The following is a 24,829-nucleotide window of genomic DNA, read 5'->3' on the forward strand; positions in this document are numbered from 1 at the left end:
TTTTCCTAGTATTTTTCACTTTGTCTACCATTTTATCAATACTTTATGATTTTCAGATATTTTTCCGATATTAGTTAACTTAGACATTTTATGGTTAAAATCTTCGTGAATACACGTACTGTGACACTTTACTAACTTTTCACTGTTCCTAATATTTTTCACATGGTCAATCATTTTTTCAATACTTTATGATTTTCACTTTGCTTTGAACGTAAGTGACCTTAGACATTTTCGGTCAAAATTTTCATGAATCCATATACTGTGACATTTTACTAACTTTTCATTTTTCCTAATATTTTCCACTTTGTCAACCATTTTTTCAATACTATATGATTTTCACATTTTTTTGAACGTTAGTGACCTTTGACATTTTTGGTCAAAATTTTCATTAATACATATACTTTGACATTTTACAAACTTTTCACTTTTCCTAGTATTTTTCACTTTGTCTACCATTTTATCAATACTTTATGATTTTCAGATATTTTTCCGATATTAGTTAACTTAGACATTTTATGGTTAAAATCTTCGTGAATACACGTACTGTGACACTTTACTAACTTTTCACTGTTCCTAATATTTTTCACATGGTCAATCATTTTTTCAATACTTTATGATTTTCACTTTGCTTTGAACGTAAGTGACCTTAGACATTTTCGGTCAAAATTTTCATGAATCCATATACTGTGACATTTTACTAACTTTTCACTTTTCCTAATATTTTTCACTTTGTCAATCATTTTTTTAATACTTTTAGATTTTCAATTTCCTTTGAACGTTAGTGACCTTACACATTTTTGGTCAAAATTTTCATGAATCCATATACTGTGACATTTTACTAACTTTTCACTTTTCCTAATATTTTTCACTTTGTCAACCATTTTTTCAAAACTTTATGATTTTCACATTTTTTCGAACGTTAGTGACCTTAGACATTTTTGGTCAAAATTTTCATGAATAAATATACTGTGACATTTTACTAACTTTTCACTTTTCCTAATATTTTTCACTTTGTCAACCATTTTTTCAATACTTTATGATTTTCACATTTTTTCGAACGTTAGTGACCTTAGACATTTTCTGTCAAAATTTCATGAATACATATACTCTGACATGTTACTAACTTTTCACATTTAATTAACATCTGGAAGCATCTGGAAGTCTGCTTGAGGCCGGCTCTCAGCAGTTACTGTCTGGACTCTGCATCCCTGGCTAATTCCATTCAGTACAAGTCATCGGAGTAAGCTAATGACAAAAAAAATGTGCAAAGTTGTATTGTGCAATATAGGTTGATGCAGTACTGCGAGGAACACCAGCATATACTGTAAATATAAAAATGATTCTCAATATAATTGTTTTATGATTTTCACATTTTTTCTAACGTTAGTGACCTTTGACTTTTTTGGTCAAAATTTTCATGAATACATGTACTGTGATATTTTACTAATTTTTCACTTTTCCCAATATGTTTCACTTTGTCAGCAATTTTTTCAATACTTTATGATTTTCACATTTTTTTGAACGTTACTGACCTTAGACATTTTTGGTCAAAATTTTCCTTAATACATTTACTTTGACATTTTACAAACTTTTCACTTTTCCTAATATTTTCCACTTTGTCAACCATTTTTTCAATACTATATGATTTTCACATTTTTTTGAACGTTAGTGACCTTTGACATTTTTGGTCAAAATTTTCATTAATACATATACTTTGACATTTTACAAACTTTTCACTTTTCCTAGTATTTTTCACTTTGTCTACCATTTTATCAATACTTTATGATTTTCAGATATTTTTCCGATATTAGTTAACTTAGACATTTTATGGTTAAAATCTTCGTGAATACACGTACTGTGACACTTTACTAACTTTTCACTGTTCCTAATATTTTTCACATGGTCAATCATTTTTTCAATACTTTATGATTTTCACTTTGCTTTGAACGTAAGTGACCTTAGACATTTTCGGTCAAAATTTTCATGAATCCATATACTGTGACATTTTACCAACTTTTCACTTTTCCTAATATTTTTCACTTTGTCAATCATTTTTTTAATACTTTTAGATTTTCACTTTCCTTTGAACGTAAGTGACCTTACACATTTTTGGTCAAAATTTTCATGAATACATATACTGTGACATTTTACTAACTTTTAACTTTTCCTAATATTTTTCACTTTGTCAATCATTTTTTCAATACTTTAAGATTTTCACATTTTTTCCGATATTAGTTAACTTAGACATTTTTGGTTAAAATTTTCATGAATACACGTACTGTGAAACTTTACTAACTTTTCCCTTTTCCTAATATTTTTCACTTTGTCAATCATTTTTTCAATAATTTATGATTTTCACATTTTTTTGAACGTTAGTGACCTTAGACATTTTTGGTCAAAATTTTCATGAATACATATACTCTGACATGTTATTAACTTTTAACTTTTCCTAATATTTTTCACTTTGTCAACCATTTTTTCAATACTTTATGATTTTCATATTTTTTCCGATATTAGTTAACTTAGACATTTTTAGTTAAAATTTTCGTGAATACACGTACTGTGACATTTTACTAACTTTTCACTTTTCCCAATATTTTTCACTTTGTCAATCGTTTTTTCTATACTATATGATTTTCATTATATTTTTGAACGTTAGTGACCTTTGACATTTTTGGTCAAAATTTTCATTAACACATATACTTTGACATTTTACAAACTTTTCATTTTTCCTAATATTTTTTTACTTTGTCAACCATTTTTTCAAAACTTCATGATTTTCACTTTACTTTGAACGTAAGTGACCTTGGACATTTTTGGTCAAAATTTTAATGAATACATATACTGTGACATTTTACTGAATTTTCACATTGTCAATCATTTTTTCAATATTTTATGATTTTTACTTTACTTTGATCATAAGTGACCTTGGAAATTTTTGGTCCAAATTTTCATGGACACATGTACTGTGACATTTTACTAACTTTTTCACTTTTCCTAATATTTTTCACTTTGTCAACCATTTTTTCAATACTTTATGATTTTCAAATTCTTTTGAACGTAAGTGACCTTAGACATTTTTGGTCAAAATTTTCATGAACACATGTACTGTGACATTTTACAAACTTTTCATTTTTCCCAATATTTTTACTTTGTCAACCATTTTTTCAATACTTTATGATTTTCACTTTCCTTTGAACGTAGGTGACCTTAGACATTTTCGGTCAAAATTTTCATGAATACATATACTGTGACGTTTTACTAACTTTTCACTTTTCCTAATATTTTTCACTTTGTCAATCATTTTTTCAATACTTTATGATTTTCACTTTCTTTCGAACGTAAGTGACCTCATAAATTTTGAGGTCAAAATTTTCATGAACACTTGTACTGTGACATTTTACTAACTTTTCACTTTTCCCAATATTTTTCACTTTGTCAACCATTTTTTCAATACTTTATGATTTTCACATTTTCTGAACGTTCGTGACCTTAGACATTTTCGGTCAAAATTTTCATGAATACATATACTGTGACATTTTACTAAATTTTCACATCGTCAATCATTTTTTCAATATTTTATGATTTTTACTTTACTTAATCATAAGTGACCTTGGACATTTTTGGTCCAAATTTTCATGGACACATGTACTGTGACATTTTACTAACTTTTCACTTTTCCTAATATTTTTCACTTTGTCAACCATTTTTTCAATACTTTATGATTTTCACTTTCCTTTGAACGTAGGTGACCTTAGACATTTTCGGTCAAAATTTTAATGAATATATATACTGTGACGTTTTACTAACTTTTCACTTTTCCTAATATTTTTCACTTTGTCAATCATTTTTTCAATACTTTATGATTTTCACTTTCTTTTGAACATAAGTGACCACATACATTTTTGGTCAAAATTTTCATGAATCCATATACTGTGACATTTTACTAACTTTTTACTTTTCGTAATATTTTTCACTTTGTCCACCATTTTTTCAATACTTTATGATTTTCAAATTTTTTAACGTTTTCTGACCTTAGACAATTTCGCTCAAAATTTTCATGAATACATATACTGTGACATTTTACTAACTTTTCACTTTGTCAATCATTTTTTCAATATTTTATGATTTTCACTTTACTTTGAACGTAAGTGACCTTGGACATTTTTGGTCAAAATTTTCATTGACACATGTACTGTTACATTTTACAAACTTTTCACTTTTCCTAATATTTTTCACTTTGTCAACCATTTTTTCAATACTTTATGATTTTCACATTTTTTGAACGTTAGTGAAAAGTCAACCATTTTTTCAATACTATATGATTTTCACATTTTTTGAACGTTCGTGACCTTAGACATTTTCGGTCAAAATTTTCATGAATACATATACTTTGACATTTTCCTAATATTTTTCACTTTGTCAATCATTTTTTCAATTTGTCAATCATTTTTTCAATACTTTATGATTTTCACTTTACTTTGAACGTAAGTGATCTTGGACATTTTTGGTCAAAATTTTCATGGACACATATACTGTGACATTTTACTAACTTTTCATTTTTCCCAATATTTTTCACTTTGTCAACCATTTTTTCAATACTATATGATTTTCACATTTTTTGAACATTCGTGACCTTAGACATTTTCGGTCAAAATTTCATGAACACATGTACTGTGACATTTCACTAACTTTTTACTTTTCATAATATTTTTCACTTTGTCCACCATTTTTTCAATACTTTATGATTTTCACATTTTTTGAACCTTTTCTGACCTTAGACAATTTCGCTCAAAATTTTCATGAATACATATACTGTGACATTTTACTAACTTTTCACTTTTCCCAATATTTTTCACTTTGTAAACCATTTTTTCAATACTATATGATTTTCACATTTTTTGAACGTTCGTGACCTTTGACATTTTCGGTCAAAATTTTCATGAATACATATGCTGTGACATTTTACTAACTTTTCACTTTGTCAATCATTTTTTCAATATTTTATGATTTTCACTTTACTTTGAACGTAAGTGACCTTGGTCATTTTTGGTCAAAATTTTCATGGACACATGTAATTTGACATTTTACAAACTTTTCACTTTTCGTAATATTTTTCACTATGTCAATCATTTTTTCAATACTTTATGATTTTCACTTTCTTTTGAACGTAAGTGACCTTATACATTTTTGGTCAAAATTTTCATGAACACATGTACTGTGACATTTTACTAACTTTTCATTTTTCCCAATATTTTTCACTTTGTCAACCATTTTTTCAATACTATATGATTTTCACATTTTTTGAACGTTCGTGACCTTAGACATTTTCGGTCAAAATTTCATGAACACATGTACTGTGACATTTCACTAACTTTTTATTTTTCATAATATTTTTCACTTTGTCCACCATTTTTTCAATACTTTATGATTTTCACATTTTTTGAACGTTTTCTGACCTTAGACAATTTCGCTCAAAATTTTCATGAATACATATACTGTGACATTTTACTAACTTTTCACTTTGTCAATCATTTTTTCAATATTTTATGATTTTCACTTTACTGTGAACGTAAGTGACCTTGGTCATTTTTGGTCAAAATTTTCATGGACACATGTGATTTGAAATTTTACAAACTTTTCACTTTTCGCAATATTTTTCACTTTGTCAATCATTTTTTCAATACTTTATGATTTTCACTTTCTTTTGAACGTAAGTGACCTTATACATTTTTGGTCAAAATTTTCATGAACACATGTACTCTGACATTTTACTAACTTTTCATTTTTCCCAATATTTTTCACTTTGTCAACCATTTTTTCAATACTACATGATTTTCACATTTTTTGAACGTTCGTGACCTTAGACATTTTCGGTCAAAATTTCATGAACACATGTACTGTGACATTTCACTAACTTTTTACTTTTCGTAATATTTTTCACTTTGTCCACCATTTTTTCAATACTTTATGATTTTCACATTTTTTGAACGTTTTCTGACCTTAGACAATTTCGCTCAAAATTTTCATGAATACATATACTGTGACATTTTACTAACTTTTCACTTTGTCAATCATTTTTTCAATATTTTATGATTTTCACTTTACTTTGAACGTAAGTGACCTTGGACATTTTTGGTCAAAATTTTCATTGACACATGTACTGTGACATTTTACAAACTTTTCACTTTTCCTAATATTTTTCACTTTGTCAACCATTTTTTCAATACTTTATGATTTTCACTTTCCTTTGAACGTAAGTGACCTTAGACATTTTTGGTCAAAATTTCATGAACACATTTACTGTGACATTTAACTACCTTTTCCCAATATTTTTCACTTTGTCAACCATTTTTTCAATACTTTATGATTTTCACATTTTTTGAACGTTAGTGAAAAGTCAACCATTTTTTCAATACTATATGATTTTATCATTTTTTTTAACGTTAGTGACCTTTGACATTTTTGGTCAAAATTTTCATTAATAAATATACTTTGACATTTTACAAACTTTTCATTTTTCCTAATATTTTTCACTTTGTCAATCATTTTTTCAATATTTTATGATTCTCACTTTACTTTGAACGTAAGTGATCTTGGACATTTTTGGTCAAAATTTTCATGGACACATGTACTGTGACATTTTACAAACTTTTCACTTTTCCTAATATTTTTCACTTTGTCAACCATTTTTTTAATACTTTATGATTTTCATATTTTTTCCGATATTTGTTAACTCTGACATTTTTGGTTAAAATTTTCGTGAATACACGTACTTTAACACTTTACTAACTTTTCACTTTTCCCAATATTTTTCACTTTGTCAACCATTTTTTCAATACTTTATGATTTTCACATTTTTTGAACGTTAGTGACCTTAGACATTTTCGGTCAAAATTTTCATTAATACATATACTTTGACATTTTACAAACTTTTCATTTTTCCTAATATTTTTCACTTTGTCAATCATTTTTTCAAAACTTGATGATTTTCACTATCTTTTGAACATAAGTGACCTCAGACATTTTTGGTCCAAAGTTCATGAACACATGTACTGTGACATTTTACTAACTTTTCATTTTTCCCAATATTTTTCACTTTGTCAAACATTTTTTCAATACTTGATGATTTTCACATTTCTTTGAACGTAAGTGACATTCGACATTTTTGGTCAAAATTTTCATTAATACATATACTTTGACATTTTACAAACTTTTCATTTTTCCTAATATTTTTCACTTTTCAATCATTTTTTCAATACTTGATAATTTTCACATTTTTTGAACTTTCGTGACCTTTGACATTTTCGGTCAAAATTTTCATTAATACATATACTTTGACATTTTACAAACTTTTCATTTTTCCTAATATTTTTCACTTTGTCAATCATTTTTTCGATACTTTATGATTTTCACTTTTTTTTGAACGTAAGTGACCCTAGACATTTTCGGTCAAAATTTTCATGAATACATATACTTTGACATTTTCCTAATATTTTTCACTTTGTCAATCATTTTTTCAATATTTTATGATTTTCACATTACTTTGAACGTAAGTGATCTTGGACATTTTTGGTCAAAATTTTCATGGACACATGTACTGTGACATTTTACAAACTTTTCACTTTTCCTAATATTTTTCACTTTGTCAACCATTTTTTCAATACTTTATGATTTTCACATTTTTTGAACGTCAGTGACCTCAGACATTTTTGGTCCAAAGTTCATGAACACATGTACTGTGACATTTTAATAACTTTTCATTTTTCCCAATATTTTTCACTTTGTCAAACATTTTTTCAATACTTTATGATTTTCACATTTCTTTGAACGTAAGTGACATTCGACATTTTTGGTCAAAATTTTCATTAATACATGTACTTTGACATTTTACAAACTTTTCATTTTTCCTAATATTTTTCACTTTTCAATCATTTTTTCAATACTTGATGATTTTCACATTTTTTGAACTTTCGTGACCTTTGACATTTTCGGTCAAAATTTTCATTAATACATATACTTTGACATTTTACAAACTTTTCATTTTTCCTAATATTTTTCACTTTGTCAATCATTTTTTCGATACTTTATGATTTTCACTTTTTTTTGAACGTAAGTGACCCTAGACATTTTCGGTCAAAATTTTCATGAATACATATACTTTGACATTTTCCTAATATTTTTCACTTTGTCAATCATTTTTTCAATATTTTATGATTTTCACATTACTTTGAACGTAAGTGATCTTGGACATTTTTGGTCAAAATTTTCATGGACACATGTACTGTGACATTTTACAAACTTTTCACTTTTCCTAATATTTTTCACTTTGTCAACCATTTTTTTAATACTTTATGATTTTCATATTTTTTCCGATATTTGTTAACTCAGACATTTTTGGTTAAAATTTTCGTGAATACACGTACTTTGACACTTTACTAACTTTTAACTTTTCCCAATATTTTTCACTTTGTCAACCATTTTTTCAATACTTTATGATTTTCACATTTTTTGAACGTTAGTGACCTTAGACATTTTCGGTAAAAATTTTCATGAATACTTATACTTTGACATTTTACTAACTTTTCACTTTTCCTAATGTTTTTCACTTTGTCAATCATTTTTTCAATACTTTATTATTTTCACTTTCTTTTGAACGTAATTGACCTCTGAAATTTTTGGTCAAAATTTCATGAACACATGTACTGTGACATTTTACTAACTTTTCACTTTTCGTAATATTTTTCACTTTTTCAATCATTTTTTCAATACTTTATGATTTTCACTTTCCTTTGAACCGAAATGACCTTAGACATTTTGGGTCAAAATTTCATGAACACATGTACTGTGACATTTTACTTACTTTTCACTTTTCGTAATATTTTTCACTTTGTCAACCATTTTTTCAATACTTTATGATTTTCACATTTTTTGAACGTTAGTGACCTTAGACATTTTCGGTCAAAATTTTGCTTAATAAATATACTTTGACAGTTTACAAACTTTTATTTTTCCTAATATTTTTCACTTTGTCAATCATTTTGTCAATACTTTATGATTTTCACTTTCCTTTTAACCTAAGTGACCTTAGACATTTTGAGTCAAAATTTTAATGAACACATGTACTGTAACATTTTACTAACTTTTCATTTTTCCCAATATTTTTCACTTCGTCAAACATTTTTTCAATACTTTATGATTTTCACTTTCCTTTGAACGTTCGTGACCTTAGACATTTTCGGTCAAAATTTTAATGAATACATATACTGTGACATTTTACTAACTTTTCACTTTGTCAATCATTTTTTCAATTTTTTATGATTTTCACTTTACTTTGAACGTAAGTGACCTTGGATATTTTTGGTCGAAATTTTCATGGACACATGTACTGTGACATTTTACAAACTTTTCACTTTTCCTAATATTTTTCACTTTGTCAAACATTTTTTCAATTATTTATGATTTTCATATTTTTTCCGATATTAGTGACCTTAGACATTTTCGGTCAAAATTTTAATGAATACATATACTGTGACATTTTACTAGCTTTTCACTTTTCGTAATATTTTTCACTTTGTCAATCATTTTTTCAATACTTTATGATTTTCACTTTCTTTTGAACGTAAATGACCTTAGACATTTTTGGTCAAAATTTTAATGAACACATGTAATGTGACATTTTACTAACTTTTCACTTTTCCTAAACTTTTCCCTTTGGTCAATCATTTTTTCAATACTATATGATTTTCACATTTTTTTGAACGTTAGTGACCTTTGACATTTTTGGTCAAAATTTTCATGAATACATATACTTTGACATTTTACAAACTTTTCATTTTTCCTAATATTTTTCACTTTGTCAAACATTTTTTCAATACTTGATGATTTTCACATTTCTTTGAACGTAAGTGACATTCGAAATTTTTGGTCAAAATTTTCATTAATACATATACTTTGACATTTTACAAACTTTTCATTTTTCCTAATATTTTTCACTTTGTCAATCATTTTTTCGATACTTTATGATTTTCAGTTTTTTTTGAACATAAGTGACCTTAGACATTTTTGGACAAAATTTTCATGAACATATTTACTGTGACATTTTACTAACTTTTCCCAATATTTTTCACTTTTTCAACCATTTTTTCAATACTTTATGATTTTAACATTTTTTGAACGTTAGTGAAAAGTCAACCATTTTTTCAATACTATATGATTTTCACATTTTTTGAACGTTCGTGACCTTAGACATTTTCGGTAATAATTTTCATGAATACTTATACTTTGACATTTTACTAACTTTTCACTTTTCCTAATGTTTTTCACTTTGTCAATCATTTTTTCAATACTTTATTATTTTCACTTTCTTTTGAACGTAATTGACCTCAGACATTTTTGGTCAAAATTTCATGAACACATGTACTGTGACATTTTACTAACTTTTCACTTTTCGTAATATTTTTCACTTTGTCAACCATTTTTTCAATACTTTATGATTTTCACATTTTTTGAACGTTAGTGACCTTAGACATTTTCGGTCAAAATTTTCATTAATACATATACTTTGACATTTTACAAACTTTTCATTTTTCCTAATATTTTTCACTTTGTCATTCATTTTTTCAATACTTTATGATTTTCACTTTCCTTTGAACCTAAGTGACCTTTGACATTTTGGGTCAAAATTTTAATGAACACATGTACTGTAACATTTTACTAACTTTTCATTTTTCCCAATATTTTTCACTTTGTCAACCATTTTTTCAATACTTTATGATTTTCACTTTCCTTTGAACTTAGCTGACCTTAGACATTTTCGGTCAAAATTTTCATGAATACATGTACTGTGACATTTTACTAACTTTTCACTTTTCCTAAACTTTTCCCCTTGGTCAATCATTTTTTAAATATTATATGAGTTTATCATTTTTTTTGACGTTAGTGACCTTTGACATTTTTGGTCAAAATTTTCATTAATAAATATACTTTGACATTTTACAAACTTTTCATTTTTCCTAATATTTTTCACTTTGTCAATCATTTTTTCAATATTTTATGATTTTCGCTTTACTTTGAACGTAAGTGATCTTGGACATTTTTGGTCAAAATTTTCATGGACACATGTACTGTGACATTTTACAAACTTTTCACTTTTCCTAATATTTTTCACTTTGTCAACCCTTTTTTTAATACTTTATGATTTTCATATTTTTTCCGATATTTGTTAACTCAGACATTTTTGGTTAAAATTTTCGTGAATACACGTACTTTAACACTTTACTAACTTTTCACTTTTCCCAATATTTTTCACTTTGTCAACCATTTTTTCAATACTATATGATTTTCACATTTTTTGAACGTTAGTGACCTTAGACATTTTCGGTCAAAATTTTCATTAATACATATACTTTGACATTTTACAAACTTTTCATTTTTCCTAATATTTTTCACTTTGTCAATCATTTTTTCAAAACTTGATGATTTTCACTTTCTTTTGAACATAAGTGACCTCATACTTTTTTGGCCAAAATTTTCATGAACACATGTACTGTGACATTTTACTAACTTTTCATTTTTCCCAATATTTTTCACTTTGTCAACCATTTTTTCAATATTTTATGATTTTCACTTTACTTTGAACATAAGTGACCTTGGACATTTTTGGTCAAAATTTTCATGGACACATGTACTGTGACATTTTAAGAACTTTTCACTTTTCCTAATATTTTTCACTTTTTCAATCATTTTTTCAATACTTTATGATTTTAACTGTCTTTTGAACGTAAATGACCTTAGACATTTTTGGTCAAAATTTTAATGAACACATGTAATATGACATTTTACTAACTTTTCATTTTTCCTAAACTTTTCCCTTTGGTCAATCATTTTTTCAATACTATATGATTTTCACATTTTTTTGAACGTTAGTGACCTTTGACATTTTTGGTCAAAATTTTCATGAATACATATACTTTGACATTTTACAAACTTTTCATTTTTCCTAATATTTTTCACTATGTCAAACATTTTTTCAATACTTGATGATTTTCACATTTCTTTGAATGTAAGTGACATTCGACATTTTTGGTCAAAATTTTAATTAATACATATAATTTGACATTTTACAAAGTTTTCATTTTTCCTAATATTTTTCACTTTTCAATCATTTTTTCAATACTTGATGATTTTCACATTTTTTGAACTTTCGTGACCTTTGACATTTTCGGTCAAAATTTTCATTAATACATATACTTTGACAATTTACAAACTTTTCATTTTTCCTAATATTTTTCACTTTGTCAATCATTTTTTCGATACTTTATGATTTTCACTTTTTTTTGAACATAAGTGACCCTAGACATTTTCGGTCAAAATTTTCATGAATACATATACTTTGACATTTTACAAACTTTTCATTTTTCCTAATATTTTTCACTTTGTCAAACATTTTTTCAATACTTGATGATTTTCACATTTCTTTGAACGTAAGTGACATTCGACATTTTTGGTCAAAATTTTCATTAATACATATACTTTGACATTTTACAAACTTTTCATTTTTCCTAATATTTTTCACTTTGTCAATCATTTTTTCGATACTTTATGATTTTCAGTTTTTTTTTAACGTAAGTGACCGTAGACATTTTTCGACAAAATTTTCATGAACACATTTACTGTGACATTTTACTAACTTTTCCCAATATTTTTCACTTTTTCAACCATTTTTTCAATACTTTATGATTTTCACATTTTTTGAACGTTAGTGAAAAGTCAACCATTTTTTCAATACTATATGATTTTCACATTTTTTGAACGTTCGTGACCTTAGACATTTTCGGTCAAAATTTTCATGAATACATATACTTTGACATTTTCCTAATATTTTTCACTTTGTCAATCATTTTTTCAATATTTTATGATTTTCACATTACTTTGAACGTAGGTGATCTTGGACATTTTTGGTCATCATTTTCATGGACACATGTACTGTGACATTTTACAAACTTTTCACTTTTCCTAATATTTTTCACTTTGTCAACCATTTTTTTTAATACTTTATGATTTTCATATTTTTTCCAATATTTGTTAACTCAGACATTTTTGGTTAAAATTTTCGTGAATACACGTACTTTGACACTTTACTAACTTTTCACTTTTCCCAATATTTTTCACTTTGTCAACCATTTTTTCAATACTTTATGATTTTCACATTTTTTGAACGTTAGTGACCTTAGACATTTTCGGTAAAAATTTTCATGAATACTTATACTTTGACATTTTACTAACTTTTCACTTTTCCTAATGTTTTTCACTTTGTCAATCTTTTTTTCAATACTTTATTATTTTCACTTTCTTTTGAACGTAATTGACCTCAGACATTTTTGGTCAAAATTTCATGAACACATGTACTGTGACATTTTACTAACTTTTCACTTTTCGTAATATTTTTCACTTTGTCAATCATTTTTTCAATACTTTATGATTTTCACTTTCCTTTGAACCGAAGTGACCTTAGACATTTTGGGTCAAAATTTCATGAACACATGTACTGTGACATTTTACTTACTTTTCACTTTTCGTAATATTTTTCACTTTGTCAATCATTTTTTCAATACTTTATGATTTTCACATTTTTTGAACGTTAGTGACCTTAGACATTTTCGGTCAAAATTTTCATTAACACATATACTTTGACATTTTACAAACTTTTCATTTTTCCTAATATTTTTCACTTTGTCAATCATTTTTTCAATACTTTATGATTTTCACTTTCCTTTGAAACCTAAGTGACCTTAGACATTTTGGGTCAAAATTTTCATGAATACTTATACTTTGACATTTTACAAACTTTTCGCTTTTCCTAATAGTTTTCACTTTGTCAATCATTTTTTCGATACTTTATGATTTTCACTTTTTTTTGAACGTAAGTGACCTCAGACATTTTTGGACAAAATTTTCATGAACACATTTACTGTGACATTTAACTAAATTTTCCCAATATTTTTCACTTTTTCAACCATTTTTTCAATACTTTATGATTTTCACATTTTTTGAACGTTAGTGAAAAGTCAACCAATTTTTTCAATACTATATGATTTTCACATTTTTTGAACGTTCGTGACCTTACACATTTTCGGTCAAAATTTTCATGAATACATATACTTTGACATTTTCCTAATATTTTTCACTTTGTCAATCATTTTTTCAATATTTTATGATTTTCACATTACTTTGAACGTAAGCGATCTTGGACATTTTTGGTCATCATTTTCATGGACACATGTACTGTGACATTTTACAAACTTTTCACTTTTCCTAATATTTTTCACTTTGTCAACCATTTTTTCAATACTTTATGATTTTCATATTTTTTCCGATATTTGTTAACTTAGACATTTTTGGTTAAAATTTTCGTGAATACATATACTGTGACATTTTACTAGCTTTTCACTTTTCCTAATATTTTTCACTTTTTCAATCATTTTTTCAATACTTTATGATTTTCACTTTCTTTTGAACGTAAATGACCTTAGACATTTTTGGTCAAAATTTTAATGAACACATGTAATGTGACATTTTACTAACTTTTCATTTTTCCTAAACTTTTCCCTTTGGTCAATCATTTTTTCAATACTATATGATTTTCACATTTTTTTGAACGTTAGTGACCTTTGACATTTTTGGTCAAAATTTTCATGAATACATATACTTTGACATTTTACAAACTTTTCCTTTTTTCCTAATATTTTTCACTTTGTCAAACATTTTTTCAATACTTGATGATTTTCACATTTCTTTGAACGTAAGTGACATTCGACATTTTTGGTCAAAATTTTCATTAATACATATACTTTGACATTTTACAAAGTTTTCATTTTTCCTAATATTTTTCACTTTTCAATCATTTTTTCAATACTTTATGATTTTCATATTTTTTGAACTTTCGTGACCTTTGACATTTTCGGTCAAAATTTTCATTAATACATATACTTTGACATTTTACAAACTTTTCATTTTTCCTAATATTTTTCACTTTGTCAATCATTTTTTCGATACTTTATGATTTTCACTTTTTTTTGGACGTAAGTGACCCTAGACATTTTCGGTCAAAATTTTCATGAATACATATACTGTGACATTTTACTAACTTTTCACTTTTCCCAATATTTTTCCCTTAGTGAATCATTTTTTCAATACTTTATGATTTTCACATTTTTGGAACGTTAGTGACCTTAGACATTTTTGGTCAAAATTACATGAACACATGTACTGTAACATTTTACTAACCTTTCACTTTTCCCAATATTTTTCACTTTGTCAATCATTTTTTCGATACTTCATGATTTTCACTTTTGAACGTAAGTGACCTTAGACATTTTTTGACAAAATTTTCATGAACACATTTACTGTGACATTTTACTAACTTTTCCCAATATTTTTCACTTTGTCAACCATTTTTTCAATACTTTATGATTTTCACATTTTTTGAACGTTAGTGAAAAGTCAACCATTTTTTCAATACTATATGATTTTCACATTTTTTGAACGTTCGTGACCTTACACATTTTCGGTCAAAATTTTCATGAATACATATACTTTGACATTTTCCTAATATTTTTCACCTTGTCAATCATTTTTTCAATATTTTATGATTTTCACATTACTTTGAACGTAAGTGATCTTGGACATTTTTGGTCAAAATTTTCATGGACACATGTACTGTGACATTTTACAAACTTTTCACTTTTCCTAATATTTTTCACTTTGTCAACCATTTTTTTAATACTTTATGATTTTCATATTTTTTCCGATATTTGTTAACTCAGACATTTTTGGTTAAAATTTTCGTGAATACACGTACTTTAACACTTTACTAACTTTTCACTTTTCCCAATATTTTTCACTTTGTCAACCATTTTTTCAATACTTTATGATTTTCACATTTTTTGAACGTTAGTGACCTTAGACATTTTTGGTCAAAATTTTCATGAATACTTATACTTTGACATTTTACTAACTTTTCATTTTTCCTAATATTTTTCACTTTGTCAATCATTTTTTCAATATTTTATGATTTTCACTTTACTTTGAACGTAAGTGACCTTAGACAATTTTGGTCAAAATTTCATGAACACATGTACTGTGATATTTTACTAACTTTTTATTTTTCCCAATATTTTTCACTTTGTCAACCATTTTTTCAATACTATATGATTTTCACATTTTTTTAACCTTTCGTGACCTTAGACATTATCGGTCAAAATTTTCATGAATACATATACTGTGATATTTTACTAACTTTTCACTTTGTCAATCATTTTTTCAATATTTCATGATTTTAAGATTACTTTGAACGTAAGTGACCTTAGACATTTTTGGTCAAAATTTTCATGAACACATGTACTGTGACAATTTACTAACTTTTCACTTTTCCTAATATTTTTCACCTCGTCAACCATTTTTTCAATACTTTATGATTTTCACTTTCCTTTGAACGTAGGTGACCATAGACATTTTTGGTCAAAATTTTAATGAATACATATACTGTGACATTTTACTAACTTTTACCTTTTCCAAAAATTTTCCCCTTGGTCAATCATTTTTTCAATACTTTATGATTTTCACTTTCCTTTGAACGTAAGTGACCTTAGACATTTTTGGTCAAAATTTCATGAATACATATACTGTGACATTTTACTAACTTTTCACTTTTCCCAATATTTTTCCCTTAGTGAATCATTTTTTCAATACTTTATGATTTTCACATTTTTTGAACGTTAGTGACCTTAGACATTTTTGGTCAAAATTACATGAACACATGTACTGTAACATTTTACTAACCTTTCACTTTTCCCAATATTTTTCACTTTGTCAATCATTTTTTCGATACTTCATGATTTTCACTTTTGAACGTAAGTGACCTTAGACATTTTTTGACAAAATTTTCATGAACACATTTACTGTGACATTTTACTAACTTTTCCCAATATTTTTCACTTTGTCAACCATTTTTTCAATACTTTATGATTTTCACATTTTTTGAACGTTAGTGAAAAGTCAACCATTTTTTCAATACTATATGATTTTCACATTTTTTGAACGTTCGTGACCTTAGACATTTTCGGTCATAATTTTCATGAATACATATACTTTAACATTTTCCTAATATTTTTCACTTTGTCAATCATTTTTTCAATACTTTATGATTTTCACTTTCTTTTGAACGTAAGTGACCTCAGACATTTTTGGTCAAAATTTTCATGAACACACGTACTTTGACACTTTACTAACTTTTCACTTTTCCCAATATTTTTCACTTTGTCAACCATTTTTTCAATACTTTATGATTTTCACTTTCTTTTGAACGTAAGTGACCTCAGACATTTTTGGTCAAAATTTTCATGAACACATGTACTGTGACATTTCACTAACTTTTTACTTTTCGTAATGTTTTTCACTTTGTCCACCATTTTTTCAATACTTTATGATTTTCACTTTCTTTTGAACGTAAGTGACCTTATACATTTTTGGTCAAAATTTTCATGGACACATGTACTGTGACATTTTACTAACTTTTCATTTTTCCCAATATTTTTCACTTTGTCCACCATTTTTTAAATACTTTATGATTTTCACTTTACTTTGAACGTAAGTGACCTTGGACATTTTTGGTCAAAATTTTCATGGACACATGTACTGTGACATTTTACAAACTTTTCACTTTTCCTAATATTTTTCAATTTGTCCACCATTTTTTCAATACTTTATGATTTTCATATTTTTTCCGATATTTGTTAACTTAGACATTTTTGGTTAAAATTTTCGTGAATACACGTACTGTGACACTTTACTAACTTTTCACTTTTCCTAGTATTTTTCACTTTGTCAACCATTTTTTCAATACTTCATGATTTTCATATTTTTTCCAATATTTGTTAACTTAGACATTTTCGGTCAAAATTTTCATGAATATATATACTTTGACATTTTACTTACTTTTCACTTTGTCAATCATTTTTTCAATATTTTATGATTTTCACATTTTTTGAACGTTAGTGACCTTAGACATTTTTGGTCAAAATTTTCATGAACACATGTACTGTGAAATTTTACTAACTTTTCATTTTTCCCAATATTTTTCACTTAGTCAACCATTTTTTCAATACTATATGATTTTCACATTTTTTGAACGTTCGTGACCTTAGACATTTTCGGTCAAAATTTCATGAACACATGTACTTTGACATTTCACTAACTTTTTACTTTTCGTAATATTTTTCACTTTGTCCACCATTTTTTCAATACTTTATGATTTTCACATTTTTTGAACGTTAGTGACCTTCGACATTTTTGGTCAAAATTTTCATGAACACATGGACTATGACATTTTACTAACTTTTTACTTTTCCCAATATTTTTCACTGTCAACCATTTTTTCAATACTTTATGATTTTCACATTTTTTGAACGTCAGTGACCTTAGACATTTTTGGTCAAAATTTTCATGAACACATGTACTGTGACATTTTACTAACTTTTCAAATTGTCAATCATTTTTTCAATATTTTATGATTTTCACTTTACTTTGAACGTCAGTGACCTTAGACATTTTCGGTAAAAATTTTCATGAACACATGTACTGTGATATTTTACTAACTTTTCACTTTTCCTTATATTTTTCACTTTGTCAATCATTTTTTCAATACTTTATGATTTTCACTTTCCTCTGAACGTAAGTGACCTTAGATATTTTATGTCAAAATTTCATGAACACATGTACTGTGACATTTCACTAACGTTTTACTTTTCGGAATATTTTTCACTTTGTCAATCATTTTTTAAATACTTTATGATTTTCACTTTCTTTTGAACGTAAGTGACCTCAGACATTTTTGGTCAAAATTTTCATGAACACATGTACTGTGACATTTTACTAACTTTTTACTTTTCGTAATATTTTTCACTTTGTCCACCATTTTTTCAATACTTTATGATTTTCACATTTTTTGATCGTTCGTGACCTTAGACATTTTCGGTCAAAATTTTCATGAATATATATACTGATACATTTTACTAACTTTTCATTTTTCCCAATATTTTTCACTTTGTCAACCATTTTTTCAATATTTTATGATTTTCACTTTCCTTTGAACGTAAGTGACCTTAGACATTTTTGGTCAAAATTTCATGAACACATGTACTGTGACATTTCACTAACTTTTCACTTTTCGTAATATTTTTCACATTTTTTGAACGTTAGTGACCTATGACATTTTTGGTCAAAATTTTCATGAATATGTATACAGTGACATTTTACTAACTTTTCACTTTTCCCAATATTTTTCACTTCGTTAACCATTTTTTCAATACTTTATGATTTTCATATTTTTTCCGATATTAGTTAACTTAGACATTTTTGGTTAAAATTTTCGTGAATACACGTACTGTGACACTTTACTAACTTTTCACTTTTCCCAATATTTTTCACTTTGTCCACAATTTTTTCAATACTTTATGATTTTCACATTTTTTTGAACTTTTAGTTACCTTTGACATTTTTGGTCAAAATTTTCATTAATACATATACTTTGACATTTTACAAACTTTTCATTTTTCCTAATATTTTTCACTTTGTCAATCATGTTTTCAATACTTTATGATTTTCACATTTTTTTGAACGTTAGTGACCTTAGACATTTTTGGTCAAAATTTTCGTAAATACATGTACTATGATATTTTACAAACTTTTCACTTTTCCTAATATTTTTCACTTTGTCAACCATTTTTTCAATACTTAATGATTTTCATATTTTTTCCGATATTAGTTAAGTTCGACATTTTTGGTTAAAATTTTCGTGAGTACATATACTGTGACAATTTACTAATTTTTCACTTTTCCCAATATTTTTCACTTCATCAACCACTTTTTCAATACTTTATGATTTTCACAGTTTTTCCAATATAAGTCACCTTACACATTTTTTTTCAAAATTTTCATGAATATACATGTATTATCACATTTTGCCATTTTTTTAGCTTTTCCAATAGTTTTTACATTTTCAATATTTTTCCAAAATTCATGTTTTTTACATTTTATTCCAATATAAGTGAACTTAGACATTTTTGGTTGAAATTTTTATGAATACATGTTCTGTGACATTTTACTGACTTTTCATTTTGCCCAATATTTCTCAGTTTGTCAACAATTTTTTCAATACTTAAAGATTTTCACATTTTTTCCAATATTAGTGACCTTAGACATTTTTGGTCAAAATTTTCATGACTATACATATTTTTCACATTCTGCCAATCTTTAAACTTTTCCCAATATTTTAACTTTGTCTACAATTTTCGTCATACCTTTCAATTTTTTTTTCCAATTTGATGCCCTTTGACAATTTTTTTCAAAATTTTCATGAATATTTTCATGAATATACATGAATAAACTATAAAGTATGTCAAAAGTTCAAAAAATGTCAAAGGTCACTAACATTGGAAAAAATGTGAAAATCATAAAGTATTGCTCCCGACAGAGAGCTGCGTTCCTCCAATACAAACCTACTAGCAGTACCTATAGCTCGCTCTAAGCGATCTCAGGCAAAACTGTTCTCAGTTCTACTACCTCAGTGGTGGAACAAACTTCTGGAAGCAACAAGACTAGCATCATCTATCTCAACCTTCAAGATACAGGTAAAAACTCTTCTCTTTCAGGACTTTTTACTGCGCTGATGCCCCAGATCAGGTCAGGCAGCAAGTTAGGCTATACAGTTTGTGTTTGTGTGCGTGTGCGTGTGCGTGTGCGTGTGTGTGTGTGTGTGTGTTTGTGTGTGTGTACGTTTGTGTATGTCTTTGTCAAAAAAAAAAAAAAAAAAAAAATTACTAACCCAAGCTTACTGTTCTGTATATTTTCTGTACATCGTCTATTTGCAAGTGTATTTGCAGTCCCTATGTCCTCTATTGTAAGTCGCTTTGGATAAAAGCGTCTGCGTAATGTAATGTAATGTAATATTGAAAAAATTGTTGATAAAGTCAAAAATATTTGGAAAAGTGAAAAATTGGCAAAATATTACAATATAGATATCCATAATTTTTTTTTTTTTAAAAGTCGAATGTCAGTAAAATTGGAAACAAATGTGAAAACCATAAAGTTTGGAAAAAAATATTGAAAATGTAAAAAGTATTGGAAAACTAAAAAATTGGTAAACTGTGACAATATGGATATTCATAAATTAAAAAAAATGTCAAAAGTCATCAAATTGGAAAAAAAAAATGAAAATGACAAAAATTGTAGACAGAGTGAAAAATAATGGGAAAAGTTTAAAAATTGGCAGAATGTGAAAAATAAATGTAGTTATGAAAATTTTGACAAAAATGTTAAAGGTCACTAACAATGTAAAAAATGTGAAAATCATAAAGTACTGAAAAAATTGTTGACAAAGTGAAAAATATTTGAAAAAGTAAAAAAAATGTCAACATTGGCATATTCATAAAAATTTTGACAAAAATGTCAAAGGCCAGCTTCTTCTTCTTCTTTCGGCTTTTCCCGGCAGGGGTCGCCACAGCGAGTCAACTTTCTCCATCTAACCCTATTCTCTGGATCCTCCTCTCTCACACCAACTACCTTCATATCCTCTCTCACTACGTCCATAAATTTTCTCTCTGGTCTTCCTCGAGACCTTTTGCCTAGCAACTCCAATTCCAGCGTCCGTCTACCAATATATTCTCCATCTGCCTCCTCTGCCCATGACCAAACCATCTCAGTCTGGCTTCTCCGATCTTCTCTCCAAAACATCTAACATGTGCTGTTCCTTTGATAGACTCATGTCTGATCCTCTCCATCCTGGTCCCTCCCAAAGAGAACCTCAACATCTTCATCTCTGCAAGCTCTAGTTCTGCCTGCTGTCTTTTGGTCATTGTAACAGTTTCTAGTGCAAACATCATCGCTGGTCTCACCACTGTCTTGCACACCTATCCTTTTATTCTGGCCGAAAGTCTTCTATCACATAGTACCCCTGACACTTTTCTCCACCCATTCCAACCTGCTTGGACCCGTCTCTTCACCTCTTTTTCACACTCTCCGTTGCTCTGGACTGTTGACCCTAAGTACCTGAAATCCTCCAGCTTCTTGAACTCCACTTCCTGTAGCATCACCGTTCCTCCCGAGTTCCTCTCATTCACACACATATATTCTGTCTTGCTGCGACTAACTTTCATTCCTCTCCTTTCCAGAGCATACTTCCACCTCTCTGGATTTTCCTCTACTTGTTGTCTGCTCTCACTACAGATCACAATGTCATCCGCAAACATCATGGTCCATGGGGATTCCTGTCTAACCTCATCTGTCATCACCATTGCGAACAAGAAGGGGCTCAGAGCTGAGCCCATGATGGAGTCCCACCTCCACCTTGAACTTCTCAGTTACCCCTACAGCACACCGTACCAGTGTCTCACAGCTAGCATACATGTCCTGCACCAGTCTAACATACTTCTCTGCCACTCCAGACTTCCTCATACAATACCAGAGCGAATACAAAGCTACAATACAATCGGTTCTGCAAATGAACTCTGTTTGAGAAAGAAAAGAGGATGGATTTTGTCTACAAATGATCCTAAATAATACTGCAGGTTTATCAGGTTATTATTGGCGTTTTTCATGTCTCGCAGCTGTTTGCTAGAAAGGCATTTATTGTGGCTACTGTCCGTTTGTGTGGCCAAGGGACCGGACTTTTGTTGTCCCGGTGTGTTCAGGAACTGATCAAGCAAGAATGGTTTATTCAAAGTCAGGAAATACACTTAGGAGATATCCCGGGCTAGAATGAATGTCACCCCGAGAGGATGGTTCACCCTCTGCACACCCTCTGAGACACGTCCAGCGGATGTGCAGGTGAGTAGGTTCTGGCCCCGAGCCGAGGAGGCGCCGTCATTTTATACCATCGCCTCAACGCTCAAGTTTATTTCCAAATAAGGACTTGTTTTACACACTCATGGAATTTGGGCACTTGGGGTGCCGGGCCGCGTCCCGGATAAAGCCGCGGGGTTCGCCATCGATTACGCTTTGGGGGTGTCAATGGAAGAGAACACAGTTGGGCATCCCTTTGTCGTCACGTGATGCTCTCGTGGGCGAATTTTAACACTACATGAGTTATCTATCTGCAATGCACCCCTCTTTATACTGCATTAGATGTTTTTTTTTTTTTTATAGCCATATACTAATTATTGGGGGGTGGATTGATTCGGAGCACTACTGAAGGCCTCGGTGTAAAATGCACGGCCCGCCACTGAGAATCCGCCTGAATCCGGTCACCATCAGGGGTACAGAAGTGGACATTGTGGACACCTACAAATACCTGGGTGTCCACTTGGACAATAAACTGGACTGTAAACACCAACGCCATCTTCAAGAAGGGTCAGAGCCGCCTGTCTTCACAGCTGGAGTCTGTGGTGCAGGTGTCAGAGAAGCTCCTCAGCATCATGGACAACGTCCATCACCCCCTGCATGGACACTGACGTCCTGTCAGAGCTCTTTCAGTCATAGATTGATACCACCAAGGAGCTCCACTGAACGCCACAGGAGGTCTTTCCTACCTGAGGCTATCAGACTTTTTAATTCCCCTTCCTTCTGCCAAAGGGAATCTTATAATCTTTGTACTTTTTAAGACCTTAAAACACTTGATAGCCTTAACCTTGACAATTGATATTTTATTGTTTTTCGTATTCTCCCTCCTCCCTACTATTATCTATTACTCTTATGTTTTTGCTTGACACTCTGGCACAGCAATTTCCTTCGGGATAAATAAAGTTGTTCTCATCATCTCATCTCTCTCATATATATATATATATATATATATATATATATATATATACTTTTTTTTATTTTTTGACGTAACTATTACACTGCTGTGAAAAAGGAATTTCCCCTATGGAGATGGATACTTGATTGGTAATTCCAAGCAGCTGAGAGCGTTTAGTAAATGCTAACTGGCTGCGGTCTGCTATTGGTCCCTGCCAGGGCGCTGGCCGTGACGCAACTTCCGGATGACGTCAGAACTCTGGAGAGCCAGCTGAGCGCTGCACGTCTCTTGACGGGAGAATTGCTTTTGTGAGGGGAGGCACAATTTCGTCTTGTCTTTCAGATCCAACGCGTTTGGAGCGCGCTTTTGGTCTTGTGTTTTGCTTTTTTTTTTCTTCTCCATTTTTCTGTGATATAATTCTGCTTAGTGATGGGACGATGAAACCTCAAGGAGTGTGTTGACACACTAGACCAGGGGTCGGCAACCCGTGCGGCTCTTCCATCTTTACACTGCGGCTCCGAGTGGCTTGGTAAAATATATCATAAATATTTAATTGAAGAATATGTCATTCGTGTTAATTCCATTATTGTGATCTTAAAATATTAAATAAAATTATATTGTTTTTCGCCGCTCAAAATAACGTCACACCGGCGGAAGCCGGTAGACCCGCCAGCCGGTAAAGTCCCGATTTGCAGATGCTGTGCGCAGGAGTTCAGGAGCAGAAGTCCTATGAACCAGGTAAAATAAATATTAAGATATGTTGCAAATATTTATTTTTTGTTTACTGACAGTGTTTTTTTTTGCCCCCGATTTATTTTTAAAATTCAGGTCAAGGCTCCGCTCAACGCTCTGAAAGCCCAAAGCTCAAAATGACTTCATTACATAAATAAAATTTAATTTTCTCCGTAATACTTTGTGATTTTCAGAAGCAGCACACTTGTTTATACAAAGTATAGAGCGCGATTTCAGTGAAAGAAACCTAAAGATAGGACTAGTCAATGAAATCTTTGTGAGTGAAGCTCCAGCTGTATTTCCGGC

This window comes from Fistularia commersonii, chromosome 24 (genome assembly GCF_037954325.1).
Source record: "Fistularia commersonii isolate RoL2024-O1a breed Wild chromosome 24, RoL_Fcom_v1.0, whole genome shotgun sequence".
NCBI lineage: Eukaryota > Metazoa > Chordata > Actinopteri > Syngnathiformes > Fistulariidae > Fistularia > Fistularia commersonii.